Here is a 16,513-nt window from a genome sequence, read left to right as displayed (position 1 = left end):
GATCATGTTTGATTAAGTGAGCTAGGTACAGAACAAAAAGTTACATATCTCTGGGGAGAGCAATTCACATTTGATCAAAGCGGACCCTTTTATGCCATTAAATGATTACTTTTGTGAGAAAGAACTGCCTCTTCTATCTGAAATATTTTACTACTCAGCCACTGAAGACAAGGTTCTGTGTGATCTGGGTATGGAAAACGTTTGCGGTTTTGTGTGTACCTGTGTGGGATGTGTGTGTGTCTGTGTGTGTGTAAGCATGTGTGTGGGAGGTGCGTATGTGCAGGGGGGAGGATGTGTGTCTGTGTATGTATGTGTGTTGGTATGTGTGTTTCTAGGTATGAGACGTGTGCATCTGTGTGTGTATGTGTTTGTGTGGGAGGGGTGTGTGTGTATGTGCGAGGTGTGCGTGTGTGTATACGTGCATGGTATGTGTCTGCGTTTCTGTGTGTGTATGTGTGTGGGAGATGGTGTGTATGTATGTTTGTGTGTGGGAGGTATGCATGTGTGTGCGGTACGTCTGTTTTTCTGTGTGTGTGTGTATGTACTTGTGTGGGGGTGTGTGTATGTACATGTGTGGGAGATGTACATATGTACATGTGTGGGAGGTGTACGTATGTACATGTGTGGGAGGTGTACGTATGTACGTGTGTGTGAGGTGTGTATGTATGTGTGGTATGTGTCTGTTTTTCTGTATGTGTGTATGTACATGTGTGGGAGGTGTGTGTATGTACGTGTGTGGGAGAGGTGTGTGTTCAGGTATGGGAGGTGTGTGTATGTGTATGTGTATGTGTGTGGGAGGTGTATATGCATGTGTGTGGTTGGTGTGTATATGTACATGTGTGGAAGGTGTATGTACGTGTGAGGTTGGTGTATGTACGTGTGTGGTTGGTGTATGTACGTGTGTGGTTGGTGTATGTACGTGTGTGGTTGGTGTATGTACGTGTGTGGTTGATGTGTATATGTACGTTTGTGGAAGGTGTGTGTATGTAGGTGTGTGGGTCGTGTATGTACGTGTGGGAGGTATGCATGTGTGTGTGGTATGTGTCTGTTTTTCTGTGTGTATGTATGTATGTGAGAGGTATATGTGTACATGTGTGGGAGGTGTGTGTATGTACGTGCATGGTAGATGTGTGTATGTACGTGTGTGGGAGGCATGTATGTGCACACACAAGCTTGTGTTTGGGGTTGGAAGTAATGCAGACACTGAACACCTGAGGGAAAGGCCTGGAAGAAGTGATAAACAAAATTAGGAAAATGTTATCAAGCGACCATTTTTGCTTAACATGGACCATTCATTTGACAAGAGCGCTTAGGCATTAAATAAAACATCTGAGTTTTGGGTTTTTGCATTTACTGAGTGCTTACTCTGCTAAAGCCTTTTCCACGTATCATCTGATAGGATTCGTACCACCTCCTCTGCGGGAGGAAAGCCTCACCGTAGCAGCTCAGAGAGATACAGCAACTTACCCAAGGTCACACAGCAGGAGAGGCAGGCCTAGACTGGCCCAGGCAAGGCTGAACTGTTCACCAGAAAAAAATGACTCTAAGTGGGCAGGTCAGAGGTGGTCAGAAGACAGCAAGGACACAGGATGGCTTGAGGAGAAAAAGCAGGGTGACTCGGCAGAGAAGGCAACTGGGAATATGGAAAGCAGAAGGCCACTTCCTGGCCAACCTGAGCCAGGGACCCTCTCCTGGAGGGGGCAGCAGGGCCCAGCATTCAAAGCCTGCCTCTGCCAGCTGGTGACCTGGACAAGGGATTTCAACTCTCTGAGCTCCTATCTTCTCCTCTAAAAAAAGGGATCATGAGACCCTTTCCTCAAGGAGCTACTGTGAGGTTCAGGGAACTTCTTGTGAAGCACTGACCAAGCACACCAAAACCACTAGTGTTGGCAATATGGGAGGCCAGAGGGCACGCATTCCGGCTGGGCCCTGAATCTGCTCCGCGACGTGGGCACATCCCCTGCCTCTCTGGACCTCAGCCTTGCCTATCCTATCAAATGGAGAGTCCATCCTCCTAAGAGACAAGAAGGAGTAGAGGCCCGCCCTCTTCACACTGCTGGGAGCCAGTCTCCACCCTGCTGGCTGAATAGAGAGGAGAGAGCCAGCTGGAGAGTTTGCTCAGTTGCCCAAGAACGGAGGCCAGGGGCCCAGAAGCAGCTTAGCCAGGGCCATCTCAGGAGGAGCCGAGATTCTGCCATGCCTTCTAAATGCACTTACCTCCCCTGGATGCTCTCATCCCTGGGCTCTAGCCCTTGACCTTGCTCGCCAAGGCTGTCCACTGGCAGACCCCTGCAGAGGCGAAAGAGACACTGTGTCAGGGTGGGCTCCTGGAAGGGGCGGGCCCCCTTAGAGGGGCAAAGTCCCTGTATGGTGTAAACAATGCACTCGGCTGCTAACCAAAAGACTAGAGGGTTCAGCGCACCCAGAGGTGCCCTGGAAGAAAGGTCTGGCGATCTACTTCCACAAAATCAGCCCTTGAAAGCCCTATGGAGTGCCGTTCTACTCTGACACACATGGGGTTGCCATGAGTCAGAGCTGACTTGACAACAACTGGTAAAGCCCAGATTTCAGCAGAGCTTCCAGACTAACCAGACTAAGACAGACTAGGAAGAAAAGCCTGGTAATCAACTTCTGAAAATTAGTCAGTGAAAACCCTATGGGCCATGACAGCCTCTCCACAACCCATCATGAAGATGGCACAGGACCGAGCAGCATGTCTTTCCATTTTGCACGAGGTCACCATGAGTGGGGGCCAACTGAACAGCAGCTAAAAACAACAACAAACCCCAGATGGAGAGGGTTCCCAGGTATAACCCCCCCGCCACCCCCTGCAAAGCTAAAGAACACATAGGCCTGGCACTCCTGGGGCATAAGCAGTGGCGATGGGAGTAAGGGGCTGCTCTCTTGGGCTTCAGGTCTGCTTTCAGAACAAGTAAAACCAATTAGGGACAGGGCACTTGAAGCTTTTCTGGAGGTGTGATGGCTTGGGCCCAGATATACTCAGGAGGCCCTTGAAATGCCAGCACACTTGAGAGGCCTGCCAGCTGGGCAACTCCCACGCCCACAGGCCCGGCCTCTGCTCCTCCAGGGAACACAGGCCCTTTCAGGGTGATGGCACAGAGCTGCCAGGGCCTTTGGTGACTGAGAATTGCCTACGCAACACAGAAGACACTAGCTGCATGGTGCGGCTTAAATTTATATTAAGCAAAATGAAATAAAATTTAAATTCAGTTCTCAATTACACTAACCACACACATTTCAAGTGCCCACCAGCCACATGGCTACTGTACTGGATGGTACAGATCTACAATGGGCTGGCAAACTATGGTCCTAAGGTCAAATCCCACCCATGGTCTGGTTCTGCATGGTTGGCAAGCTAAGAATTTTTTTTTTTTAAGTTTGTTAAAAAGAAGAATATGCAACAAAGACCATATACCGTATGTTCTCTGCAAAACCTAAAATATTTACTATCTTGCCCTTTGCTCAGCATACATGACCAAATAATACATTAGTATGCTAAGCAAATTATTTGAGACGCTGGGCTACATGGAGGAGAATGCGGCATCAGTATTGGAGGAACACTCATTAACAACCTGCGTTACGCAGATGACACAATCTTGCTTGCTGAAAGTGAAGAGGACTTGAAGTACTTACTAAAGAAGGTCAAAGACGACAGCCTTCAGGGGACCATGGTCTCAGGGAACATCTAGCTCAGTTGGCATACAGAGTTTATAAAGAGTATGTTCTACATTCTACTTTGGTAAATAGCATCTGGGGTCTTAATAGCCTGTGAGCGGCCATCTAGATCTTCCACTGGTCTCACCCCTTTGGGAGCAAGAAAGAATGAAGAAAACTAAAGATAAGGGAAAGATTAGTCCAAAGGACTAATGGATCACATCTACCATGGCCTTCATCAGACTGAGTCCAGTACAACCACATGATGCCCAGCTGCCACCACCGACTGCTCTGACAGGGATCACAATAGAGGGCCCCAGACAGAGCTGGAGAAAAATGCAGAACAAAATTCTAACTTAGATAGAAAGACCAGACTTGCTGGCCTGACAGAGACTGGAGAAAGACCCAAGAGTATGGTCCCCAGACAAGCTTTCAGCTCAGTAATGAGGCCACTCCTGAGGTTCACCCTTCAGCCAAAGATTGAACAGTCCCATGGAACAAAACAAGACTAAAGGGGCGCACCAGCCCTGGGGCAGGTACTGGAAGGTAGGCGGGAACAGGACAGCTGGTAATAGGGAACCCAGGGCTGAGAAGGGAAATTGTTGACATGTCGTGGGGTTGTTAACCAATGTTGTACAACAGTGTGTGTACTGTTTGATAAGAAACTAGTTTGTTCTGTAAACCTTCATCTAAAGTTCAATTAAAAAAAAAAAAAAAAAAAGACCACAGCCTTCAGTATGGATTACACCTCAACATAAAGAAAAGAAAAATCCTCACAACTGGACCAATAAGCAACATCATGATAAACAGAGAAAAGATTGAAGTTGTTAAGGATTTCATTTTACTTGGATTCATAATCAACGCTCATAGAAGCAGCAGTCAAGAAATGCAACGACTCATTGCATTGGGCAAATGTGCTGCAAAAGACCTCTTTAAAATGTTAAAAAGCAAAGATATCACTTTTAGGACTAAAGTGCTTCTGACCTAAGCCGAGGTGTTTTCAATCACTTCATACGCATGTGAAAGCTGGACGATGAATAAGGAAAACCAAAGAAGAACTGACACCTTTGAATTATGGTGTTGGCGAAGAATATTGAATATGCCATGGACCGCCAGAAGAACGAACAAATCTGTCCTGGAAGAAGTGCAGCCAGAACGCTCATTAGAGGCAAAGATGGCGAGGCTTCGTCTCACATACTTTGGATATGTTATCAGAAGGGATCAGTTCCTGGAGAAGGACATCATGTTTGGTAAAGTAGAGGGTCAGCAAAAAGGAGGGTGATCCTTAAAGAGATGGACTGACACAGTGGCTGCAACGTGCTCAAGCACAACGATTGTGAGGATGGCGCGGGATGGGGCTGTGTTTCGTTCTGTTGTACAGAGGGTCGCTGTGAGCAGGAACCAACTCGATGGCCCCTAACAATAACAACATCTTGCCCTTTATGGAGAAAGTTTGCTGATCTCTGCTCTAGAACATCCATCCTTGCAGAAAGTTCTATTGGACAGCACTGACCAAGAAGATAAGCAAGAGGCATGGGGTAGGGGCCTCAGAACACTCCTTTGCATGGAGGAGAAACATCACTAATTGTTGTTGTTGTTAGCTGCCATCAAGTCAGCCTTCAATTCATGGAGATCCCGTGCACAACAGCACAAAATGCCACCCCATCCTACGCCAGCCCCGTGGTTGGTTATGAATCAGATTGTTGTGATCCATAGGGTCTTCACTGGCTGATTTTTGGCAGTAGATCGCCAGACCTTTCTTCCTCGTCTGTTTTAGCCTGGAAGCTCTGCTAAAACCTGTTTAGCATCATAGCAACACACATCTCCATGGACAGATGGCTAGCGGCTATGCACAAGCTGCACTGGCCAGGAAATGAACCTGGGTCTCCCACGCGGAAGGTGACAATTCTACCACAGAGCCACCACTGCCTCCATAATATCAGCAATTGTTGTTGTTAGATGTCACTGAGTCATTTCCGACTCATAGCAACCCTATGAACATCAGTACATATGTATATCGGTAATAGTGGCTGGCATTTATTAAGCGCCTACTATGTGTTTAGACTAGGGTGTGCCTCACCCAAGCCATGATGTTTTCAATTGCCTCATATGAATGCAAAAGCTGGATGATGAATAAGGAAGACCACAGAAGAACAGATGCCTTTGAATCATGGTGTTGGCGAAGAATACTGAATATACCATGGGCTGCCAATTGTGCCAAAAGAACGAACAATTCTGTCTTGGAAGAAGTACAACCAGAATGCTTCTTAGAATCAAAGATGGTGAGACAACGTCTCACATACTTTGGACATGTAATCAGGAGGGATCAGTTCCTGAAGAAGGACACCATTCTTGGTAAAGTAAAGGGTCAGCGAAAAAGAGGAAGATCCTCAACGAGATGGACTGACACAGTGGCTGCAACAATGGGCTCAAGCATAACAAAGACTGTGCAGATGGCACAGGACTGGTCGGTGTTTCGTTCTGTCATACAGAGGGTTGGCTATGAGTTGGAACCAACTCGGGGGCGCCTAACAACAACAAGATGTGTTTACCACAAAACCAATGGCTTTCCATGCGCACAACAGCCCAATGGGGTGGCATCATGTTCTCCATTTTATGGACAACAAAGGTCCGTGTGGGAGCAGGGTAAGCATGAATACGACAAAAAGTAAAACCACCAGGATCAACCTAACCAATCAGCAAGCCAAAAAACACAGGCAAGGCAAAAACACAGGAAGAAAATACATTCAAACTGCTACCAGGTGTGCTGTTCAAGTGGTAGGTGGTAATATCTTTCTCCTAAAAACACACTTTCTTAATGTTATTGTCACATTGACTTTCTATATCATAATAAAATGACCAGAATTTTTTGAAATGGATGACCAGCATAGTATGGGGCCAGACTGCCCTGGGTTTAAATCCCAGCTCCTCCAGCTACCAGCTGTGTGACCTTGGCAAGTCGCTTCACTTCTCTGAGCCTCAGCTGCCTCATCTGTAGACTGGGGATGACGATAATACCTGCCTCCTAGGAGGGCTGGAAAGTGTAAGTAAGCCTGGTGGTGCAGTGGTTAAGCACTTGGCTGCTAACCAAAAGGCTGGCAGTTTGAACCCGCCAGCAGCTCCATGGAAGAAAGACCTGTTTCCATAAAACTTACAGCCTCGGGAACTGTGTGGGGCAGTTCTACTCTGTCCCACAGGTTCACTATGAGTCAAAATCGACTCCACAGCAACGGGTAAGCAGACAGCAAGCGCCATGAACGCGTTAGCTTTCATTTTCTAATTTCTTCCTCAGCAGAACCTCATAAGTTGGGGATAAATCCCGACACATTTGTTGTCAGCAGCTGCACTCGACTGGCCTGACTCACGGCGATCCCATGAACAACAGAACAAAACGCTGCCCAGTCCTGTGGCATCCCTGTCATCGGTTGCAGATCCATGTTCCATCGTGATCCACAGGGTTTTCACTGGCTGATTTTCAGAAGCAGATCACCAGGCCTTTCTTCCTAGTCTGTCTTAGTCTGGAAGCTTCCCTGAAACCTATCCAGCACTGACCTATAGGCTACACTAGAGGGCCACTGGAAAGAGGCCCTTATAAGAAATGCCCTTATAGCCAGACTCATTCCATCCACAAATGTTTATTGAACACCCACTATGTGCCAGGCACTGTTAAAGATGCTGGGGTTACCAGGGCCACAATAGATGGTACCAGACAGAATGGGAGAAAACTGTAGAACAAAACTGAAATTCTTTAAAAAAAAAAAAAGGCCAGACTTACTGGACGAGCAGAGACTACAGGAACCCCGAAGAAAATCGTCCTTTAAACTTTGAACTGAAACAGTTCCCAGAGGTCACCTTTCAGCTAAATAACAGATTGGCTCATAAAATAAACAATATCACCCATCAGTACTGTGGTCCTTTAAAAAAAAAAGGAAAAAAAAATCATCTATACGAGACCAAATGAGCAACATGTACCCTAAAGCAAAGATGAGAAGGTGGGGGGCGGGGGGGGAGGGGGGACAGGGAAGCAAGAATAATCGAAACGGAACAACCAGAGCAGAAATGATGAGAATGTTAATACAATGTGGAAAACGTAACCAATGTCACTGAACAACGTGTACAGAAATTGTTAAATGGGAACCTAATTTGCTGTATAAACTTTCACCAAGAACTCATTAAAAATTTTTTTTTAAATAATACAACTAAAGAATCGAGAGGTTAAAAAAAAAAAAAAAAAAGATGCTAGGGCTACATCAAGGGCAACCGACAAAGCCCATACCCTCACAGAGCTGACATTCTGGCGAGAAAACAAGGAAACCTGCATGTGAGATGGTCACACTTTGTGATAAACCGGTCATACTTTGTGATAAACGCTTGGGAGGAAATGCCCATGGTGGGAGGGGAGACACTCAACAAGCAGTTAAGGAAGTGGGTGACATTACACGAGACCCACACTGATTTTCACGCAAACTCATTTCAGCTTTCCCTATCGTCACCTCTCCCAGCTCAGCAGGTCATGAGGTTCCCAAGGGAAAAAGTGGCTAGGGGGAGAGGGGGCTGGCAGCACAGAGCAGGTTACAGCACTTACGGTGACACAAAGGCCTCCAGAAGGTGCCCCGTGCTCACGTGCCCCAGCTCAGCCATCAGCCCAGCCAGCCCTCGCCATGGGAACCAGGTCCCCAACATTCCATGGCCACGGCTACTGCCCACCCCACTGGGTCGCCCTGCGTGCGCCCCCATGCAGAGTTGGGGAGATCGTCCCTCTCTCTGGGAATCAGAGCCCTCTGACCCGCTCCAGAGGGGAGCCAGCCAAGAAAAGCCTGCCAGATGCAACGGGGTGAGAGGAAAGGGAAACACAGGACTCTGAGGCTCTGAATGCTGAGCAGAAAAGCACTTGCAATGGTTGATGAGGGAAAAAGGGACAGGCAGGCTGGCAGGCGGCCTTGAATACCAGCTCACACTTACTGAGCACTTAGCTGTGCGCCAAGGACTGAGCAAAAGGTTTTACATACATCTTCACATTTTGTCCTCACAACCCTTAGGTGAGTCGGAAACTATCTGGAACCCCATTTGATCTTCCCTTATTAACAGCTGATTTCTGGGGGTTCAGACAGGTGAGGCTACCTGCCCAAAGCCACAAAGATGGCATGGCGGGGAACCAGAAGAAAAACCAAATCTCCCTTACTACACAAGCCATGCTCTTGGCACTGCCAGTGGCACCTCCCTAGATCCCTGAGTTCTCTCCCCAACTTAACTTTGCATTTTTCACCCCGAACGTCCAAAGCAGGGTCCCCACATGCTGTCCTGGCCTCCCCCTGGAGGGCACAGTTCAGCATTCTCTTAAGCACAAGCTGGGGGCAGGAGTGAAGATGCCAGGGGTCAAATGCCGCCACCTCCACTCAGTGGCTGGGTATCCTGGGTCAGCCTGCTGCAGCCCCCTGAAAAGTGGGAATATCCCCTGCAGCAAAGGGTGTCATGAGTGACCGCAACTTCCATAAATCCTGACACAGAGTCCACACATGCAAAGTGTTAGCGTCTAATATTAGGATTACTGTCATTACAGCATGTGGGCAAAGACCGGAAGGAACACACACATTTAAAACCGTCATATGGCAGCGGGGTGATTTCAATTCCCTGCAACTGTTCCCCAAGTTTTCTGCGACCCTCTTTATTACTATCATTATTGTAATAAATATACATGTAACAAAGCATTTGACATTTTAACTATCTTCCCATGTACAGTTCAGTGGCATTAACTGTGTTCATCATGTTTAACCATCATCCTTATTCGTTCCCAAATTATATTATCACCCTAACAGAAGCTCAGTGTCCCCCAAGCAATGGCTGCCCCCCTTCCCACCTACCCCTGGTAACCACTAATAAACTTCGCTCTCTATATACGTGCCCATCCTAGATATTTCATCTAAGCGGGATCATGTAATATTTCTCTTTTTGTGATTGACTTATTTCACTCAGCAAGATGTTTTCAAGGTTCATTCATGTTGTACCATGTGTCAGGTCTTCATTTCTCTTTATGCTGAGTAATATTCCATCGTATGGATCTATCACATTTTGTTTATCCATTCATCTGCTGACGGACGTTTAGACTCTTCCCATGTTTTGGCTATCATGATCTGTGACCCTCTTTTATGGTGTATATCAGGGTTGACAAACTTTGTCTGTAAAGGGCCAGAGAGTCAATGTTTGGCTTTGTAGGCCAGGCGGGTGGCCTCTGTCGAAACTACTCAACTCTGCCGTTGTAGAGCAAAAGTAGCCAGAGACAACAAACACATAAATGTGTGTGGCTGTGTTCCAATAAAATTATTTACAAAAACAGACAACGCAAACTAGATCCGGCCCATAGGTCTATACAATGGTCTATATGATGAAAAGACAATTTCAGTAACACATGGCTCCCGTGGAACTAGACAAACCCACAGATGTAAACACAGTGTGCCAGCGGAAAGGGGGACGGTGATGCATATTTTGGTTCTGGGCTCAACATTTCACTCAGAAGGACTGGAGGGAGAACTCAGGTGGCCAGTCTTTTTACCCAGGTTGCAATGGGTGAGGGAGAAATTTGAAAATAAATTGCCGACTTTTTCTTTAAAGAAGCACACACGTACGTACCCACAGAGTCATTTCGGCATCACATCTGTTGCCAGGTAAGTACTTAAGGGGAGAGACTGTGTAGGGGGCACTTTTATATACACATTGGCTCCACAACAGCCCTGCAGGGTGGTGGTTGTTATGTGCCATCGAGTCAATATCGACTCACAGCGACCCTATATGACACAGGAGAACTGCCCCAGAGGGTTTCCTACGCTTTCATCTTTACGGGGAGCAGATCACCACGTCTCTTCTCTCGAGGAGCCACTGGCAGGTTTGAACTACCAAACTTTCAGTTAGCAACCAAGTGCTTAACTATTGCACCACCAGGGCTCCTTAACCCTGTGGGCTAGGCACTGTTATTAGTCCCATTTTATAGAGAAGGAAAATGAGGCTCAGAGACATGAAGTGCCTAGAACTCAGGTCTGTCTAACACCGGAACCCGTTTTTGACCACTTCTCCAAATCTTGCCCACCCAATTCATAATTGCGGAAGCCATTTATTTGCCTGAGGTCAGGCAGCTACGCAGGGCAGTGCCCAGCTGGGATTCCTGGACATGTCTTCTACCCGCACCCTGGGCACCTGGAGGAGCCCCGGCTCTGTGCTTCCTGCTCAGGATACACGGGGCTCCTGCCAGGTAGACCCAGCCAAGGTGACCTTGTGGGGGCTAGGACTTCCTGTAACTGCCCTCTGCCCTGCCTCCCCGCCAAGACCCACCTGCAGTCCTCTGCTGAGAAGACGCCTGAGGGGTGGTTGATGAACACTGAATTAGAAGTCTCCTACAAGCCTGGCTTCAAGTTCTGGTCCTGCTGAATTACTCGCAATGTAGCCCAATGCTGGCGAAGAATAGTGAATATATCACGGGCTGCCAGAAGAACTAACAAATCTGCGTTAGAGAAAGTACAGACAGAAGGCTCCTTAGAAGCAAGGATGGTGAGACTTCATCTCATGTACTCTGTACATGTTATCAGGAAGGACCAGTTCCTGGACAAGTACTTAGTAAAGTCAAGGGTTGGTGAAAAAGAGGAAGACCCTCAATGAGATCAACTGACACAGTGGCTGCAACAATGGGCTCAACCATACCTATTATTGTGAGGATGGTCAGGACCAGGCAGTGTTTCATTCTGTTATGGAAAAGGTCACTGTGAGTCAGAGTCAACCCCACGGCACTTAACAACAAAAGCTCGGGAGAAGGGGGGTGATTACTTAACTTCTCTGTGTCTCAGTTTCCTTATCTGTGAAATGGGGGTGATAACAGCACTTAGCCCACAGGGCTATTGTGAGGATTAAATAAATGAACTGATGTAAAGCACTTCCTGCACAGCCATCACTCGTCTGTCAGTGGAGGCTTGCGAGGGGCTATGATGCTGAACAGGCTTCAGTGGGGTTTCTAGACTAAGACTAGGAAGAAAGGCCTGGCCATCTACATCTGAAAAGCAGCCAGTGAAAACCCTATGGACCACAATGGTCCGACTCCATTGCGCATGGGGTGGCCATGAGCTGGGGGCTGACTCAACGGCAGCTAACAACAATAATGTGGTTTAAGGAACCAGGACACACACACACAGCTCCCCAGGAGGTACAAGACCCAACTCTGGGAGCCCTGGCCACCTTCCTGATTGTCCTAAGAGGCAGTGGGCACACCTTGCCCCGCCTTTGTCCAAACACCACCCCCGATACAAAGTCCAGTCACCAAGTCTGTGGCCTTGAGGGAAAGGAAGAGGACAGGCAGCCCAGACAAACAGGGTAGAGAGGAGGGTCCCCAGCCCAGGACCCAGGCAAAGTAGATTCTAGTTCCAGCCCCACTGTCGAAGCACCATACAACCCAAGACAAGCCCTCCCCTCTCTGGGTCTCAGTTTCCCCATCACTGATTTCCAAAGGGAGGCTGAATGCTGTCTCTTCTTCTCCACCCACACCCAGCTCCAAAGGTTGTAGCCCAGCTCTGATTTGATGACTGCCTGGTGCTCAGTGTAAGGTTTCACTTGAAGAAGGGGCTCGTGGCTATCATTTTAAGAAGGCGTTAGTTTCCCCACTTGTAAAATGAGGACGATAATAGCATTCACCTCTTCAGGCTGCTTAAGATGGAACAAGAGAATACACCCAAAGTGTTTAGAGGAGCACCTGACTTGTGGTACCAAACCAAAACCCAGTGCCGTCAAGTTGATTCCGACTCATAGCAACCCTATAGGATAGAGCAGAACTGCCCCATAGAGTTTCCAAGGAGCACCTGGTAGATTTGAACTGCTGACCCTTTGGTTAGCAGCCATAGCACTTAACCACTACACCACCAGGGTTTCCAACTTGTGCTAAGCACTCAGTAATGCTAGCTGGAAGTCTAGGACACTCCCGACTCTCCGTGGCTCCCGCTGTGGAGGTGACCTTGAAGGAGTCTCCTAACCTCTTGGAACCTCAGCGTCCCCACTTTAAACTGAATCCACTTCAGTGGACTGTTGAGAGGGTCCGACGGTTCAGGGCGGCCGAAGCAGGTAGCCCAGTGCCTGGCACACTGGAAGTGCTTAAGAAATGGAAGTCACCGTGTCCAGCGTCTCTGCAGAATGCATAGGAAACAGCTTCGGTCACACACACTTCTGAGGTTCAGGGAAAATGTCCAATTGAACCAAGTCCAGACTTCCCACCAGACAGTTCTGGCAAATTCCCCACAGGCCCCTGCTTGTCAAGTCAGCCCCCAACTCATGGTGACCCCATGCACAACAGAACAAAATGCTGCCCGGTCCCGTGCCATCTCCATGATTGGTTGCTGACTGGACTGCTGTGATCCGTAAGGTTTTTCAGTGGCTGATTTTCAGAAGAAGACCACTAGGCCTTTCTTCCTAGTCTGGCTTCGTCAGCAAGCCCTGCTGAAAGCTGTTCTGCATCAGAGCAACACACAAGCCTCCACCGAGTGAGGGGTGGTGGCTGTGTATGGGATGCATTGGCTGGGAACTGAACCCAGATCTCTGGTATTGAAGATGAGAATTCTACCACTGAACCACCACTGCAGCTTCTCCTACTTGGTCTTCCTTCCTTGGCCGGCACCTGGTTCGGTCTGCCTGCCTCAAAGACACACAGTATAATGAGACACAGACAAGGAAGGGCAGCACAATGGTTAAGGGCATGGGTGGTGGGGCCAAGTGGGGCTGGGAACACATCCGGCTCTGCCACAGACGGGCGGGGGCAGGTTAACTTCCACAGCCTCAGTTTCCTCATCTGTAAAAAATGGGGCTGAAGTGCCTGTCTCAGGGGGTTGCTGTAATGACTGAAAGAGTCAAGGGCTTAGAGCAGGACCTGGCAGGAGAAGGGTTTCAGTAATCCCTGACATTAATTTATAGCCATCTAAGTAGGGAGAAGAGCCCTGGTGGCACAACAGTTAAGCATTCGGCTGCTAACCAAAAGCCACCCAGCAGCTCCATAAGGGAAAAGACCTGGTGATCTGCTCCCCTAAAGATTAAAACCTAGGAAACACTATGTGGCAATTCTGCTCTGTCCTGTAGGGTTGTGACAAGTCAGAATCGACTTGACAGCATCCAACAACAACAACATCACTAGGGGATGGTTAAATATTCCACAACACAACCATAACAGAACTGGATATAACCACGGAAAAAGAGCATCTGCTAACCTGCAAGACATCTGGGATAAGACGTTAGCTGATAAGAAGGCTCTAGGATAGCATTTTTGTAAATATTTACGTTGGAAAAATACATGCTCATATGTTAACTGAGGCTTCCCCTTTTTTACCTAATTTTGAAATTATTCCACAGTGTTGTGATGCAAAATAACAGAAAAATGAAACTTGGGTGACTTCTAGGTTTGCTGTTTAACTTTGGGACCTTGAGTCTGGAGTAGAGAGGCGGCAGTGGCCTTGGAGAAAGCCCAGTGAAATGCAGAGAGAAATGGACTTGGGCCAAGGTCACACAAGCCGGTAACAGTACAGCTAGGCCTGCATTCAATCGACACCCAGGGGCCTTCTCTACCGGCATCCCGTTGGTTCACTCTCCAAGTAAGGTTAGGTAAGATGGTCTCTTGGTTAAAAGTCTGGCTCTGGAGGCTGACTGGATGCAGATCCTGACTGGGCCACTAGCTATGTGACCTGGGCAAGATGCTTAACCTCTGTAAGGATGTTTCCCCATCTATAAAATGAGAATCATATTGGCACCAGTGCTGTATGGCTTTTTTAAGGATTAAGTAAGATAATGCATATAAAGGAGTCCCTGGTGGCACAAATGGTTATGTGCTCAACTACTCACTGAAATGTTGGTAGTTCAAACCCACCCAGCATCTCCACAGACAAAAAGACCTGGCAATCTACTCCCATAAAGACAGTCAAGAAAATCCTATGGGGCAGTTCTACTCTGTCACATGGCGTCACTGTGAGTCACAATTGACTCGATGGCACCCAATGATAACAATATATATACACATATATACATGTATACATACACAAACACGTAGATATGATGTGCACATACGTACATACATACGTTTGTCATACTGTGGTAGCCTGTATATGGCTATGATGCTGGAAGCTATGTCACTGGTATCTCAAATACCAGCAGAGTCATGCATAATGAACAGGTTTCAGTGGAGCTTCCAGACTAAGACAGACTAGGAAGAAAGGCCTGGCAATGTACTTCCAAAAATCAGCCAATAGAAACCTCATGGATCACAACCGAACACTGTCCAAATAGCTTGCTTTGGACACATCATCAGAAGGGATCAGTCACTGGAGGAGGACAACATGTCTGGTGAAGTAGAGGGCCAATGACGGGGAGGGAGGCCCTTGGGAAGATGGACTGGCACAATAGCCACAAGGCTGTAACATGCTGGCGACTGTGAGGAAGATGCAGGACCAGGCAACATCTTGTTCTGTTGTACATAAGGTCGCCATGACCCGGAGTCAACTCAACAGCAGCTAACACACATAACAAACACACACAGAGCCACAATAAAACGACCATAGCTTCCTTTGGCTGCGCTCCCACTATGCGCCAGGCACTGTGCTAAGCACTTTAAGCACATACGCAACAAATAAGTACTTGTGCTATTTTTATTTTTAAAATGCATTTACTCAATTCGTAGTTACAATTTCCATACTTAAAAGAGAGAGAGACCAAGAGAAGTCTTAAGACTCTTTGGAGTAAAATCTTCAATCCTGTCTTCTTTCCCCACTGTTGATCAGTTTGGGGAGGAGTCACCCACACCTTCTCTCTAGGAGGTTATAGCATATAGAGATCTGAATTGAAATTACACAGGATCTCCCCCTTCCATCCATTCATCTTTCCCTCCTTCCTTCCTTCCTTCCCTACATCCACTCATTCACCCATCCACATGCTATGGTATTTACAGTGGTTCTCAATCAGGAGCAATATAACCCCTCAAGGGACATTTCGCAATGTCTGAGACAGTTTGCGTTGACACAAGTCGGGGACATCGAGTCGGTAGAGACCAGGGAAGCTGCTCAACATCCTACAATGCCCAAGACAGCCCCCGCCTCAAAGAACTCTCTGGCTCCCTAGGTCAGTAGTGCTGAAGCTGAGAAGTCCTGGATTATACGTATCCTCTAGAAACTTGTTTTCTTCACTCAACACTATGTCTTGGAGATCCTTCCACATCAGCATATTTGCTCCGTCATTCAGGAAGCATTGCTCGAGCACCTACTGTGTGCCTGGCCCTATTGTAGCACAGAGGCCATACCAATTAACGACACAGGCAGAGCCCCAGCTCGCGGACAGCACTGTCATCCTTGCAGAAGAAACGTCATATGCGAGATCCTAATGGGTCTCCTGCCCTCTTTTTTTTGTGTGTGTGCTTTAGGTGACAGTTTACAGCTCAAGTCATTTCTCATTAAAAATTTATATACATATTGTTTTGTGACTTTGGTTGCAATACCCACGATGTGACAGCACGCTCCCCCTTTCCACCTGCTTAGAAATTACCACATCATTGTTTCCTCTCCCTCTTTTTAATTGTTTCAGGGCATCCCCTGCAGGGAAGGAGCCCTGGTAGCGCAACGGTAAAGCTCTTGGTTGCTAACCAAAAGGTTGGCTGTTCAAACCCACCCAGCGGCTCCTTAGGAGAAAGACCAGGCAATCTACTCCCATAAAGATTACAGTCTAGGAAACCCAATGGGGCAGTTCCACTGTCACGTGGTAGCTATGAGTCAGAATTGACTCAATGACACACAACAATCCTTGGCATAGACGGTCCACTGTTCATTTAGCCAAGGCCCTA

General features: G+C 47.6%; 1 protein-coding gene across 5 annotated transcripts in view; it reads right to left on the bottom strand.

The window, feature by feature from the left end:
• The window catches only part of TPST2 (tyrosylprotein sulfotransferase 2), a 78,276-nt gene that overhangs the window by 30,209 nt on the left and 31,554 nt on the right, over positions 1-16,513 (bottom strand). For 3 of the 5 annotated variants that reach the window (XM_049865534.1, XM_049865538.1, XM_049865537.1), the window contains exon 2: positions 2,218-2,289. The exons of the other annotated variants lie outside the window; for them this stretch is intronic. The gene's annotated coding sequence lies outside the window, so the exon portion shown is untranslated. The remainder of the gene's footprint in view (positions 1-2,217; positions 2,290-16,513) is intronic. 5 annotated transcript variants of the gene reach the window in all.

This window comes from Elephas maximus, chromosome 22 (genome assembly GCF_024166365.1).
Source record: "Elephas maximus indicus isolate mEleMax1 chromosome 22, mEleMax1 primary haplotype, whole genome shotgun sequence".
NCBI lineage: Eukaryota > Metazoa > Chordata > Mammalia > Proboscidea > Elephantidae > Elephas > Elephas maximus.
Note: the sequence above shows the minus strand (reverse complement) of the source record. Positions and strands in the feature narration are given on the sequence as shown.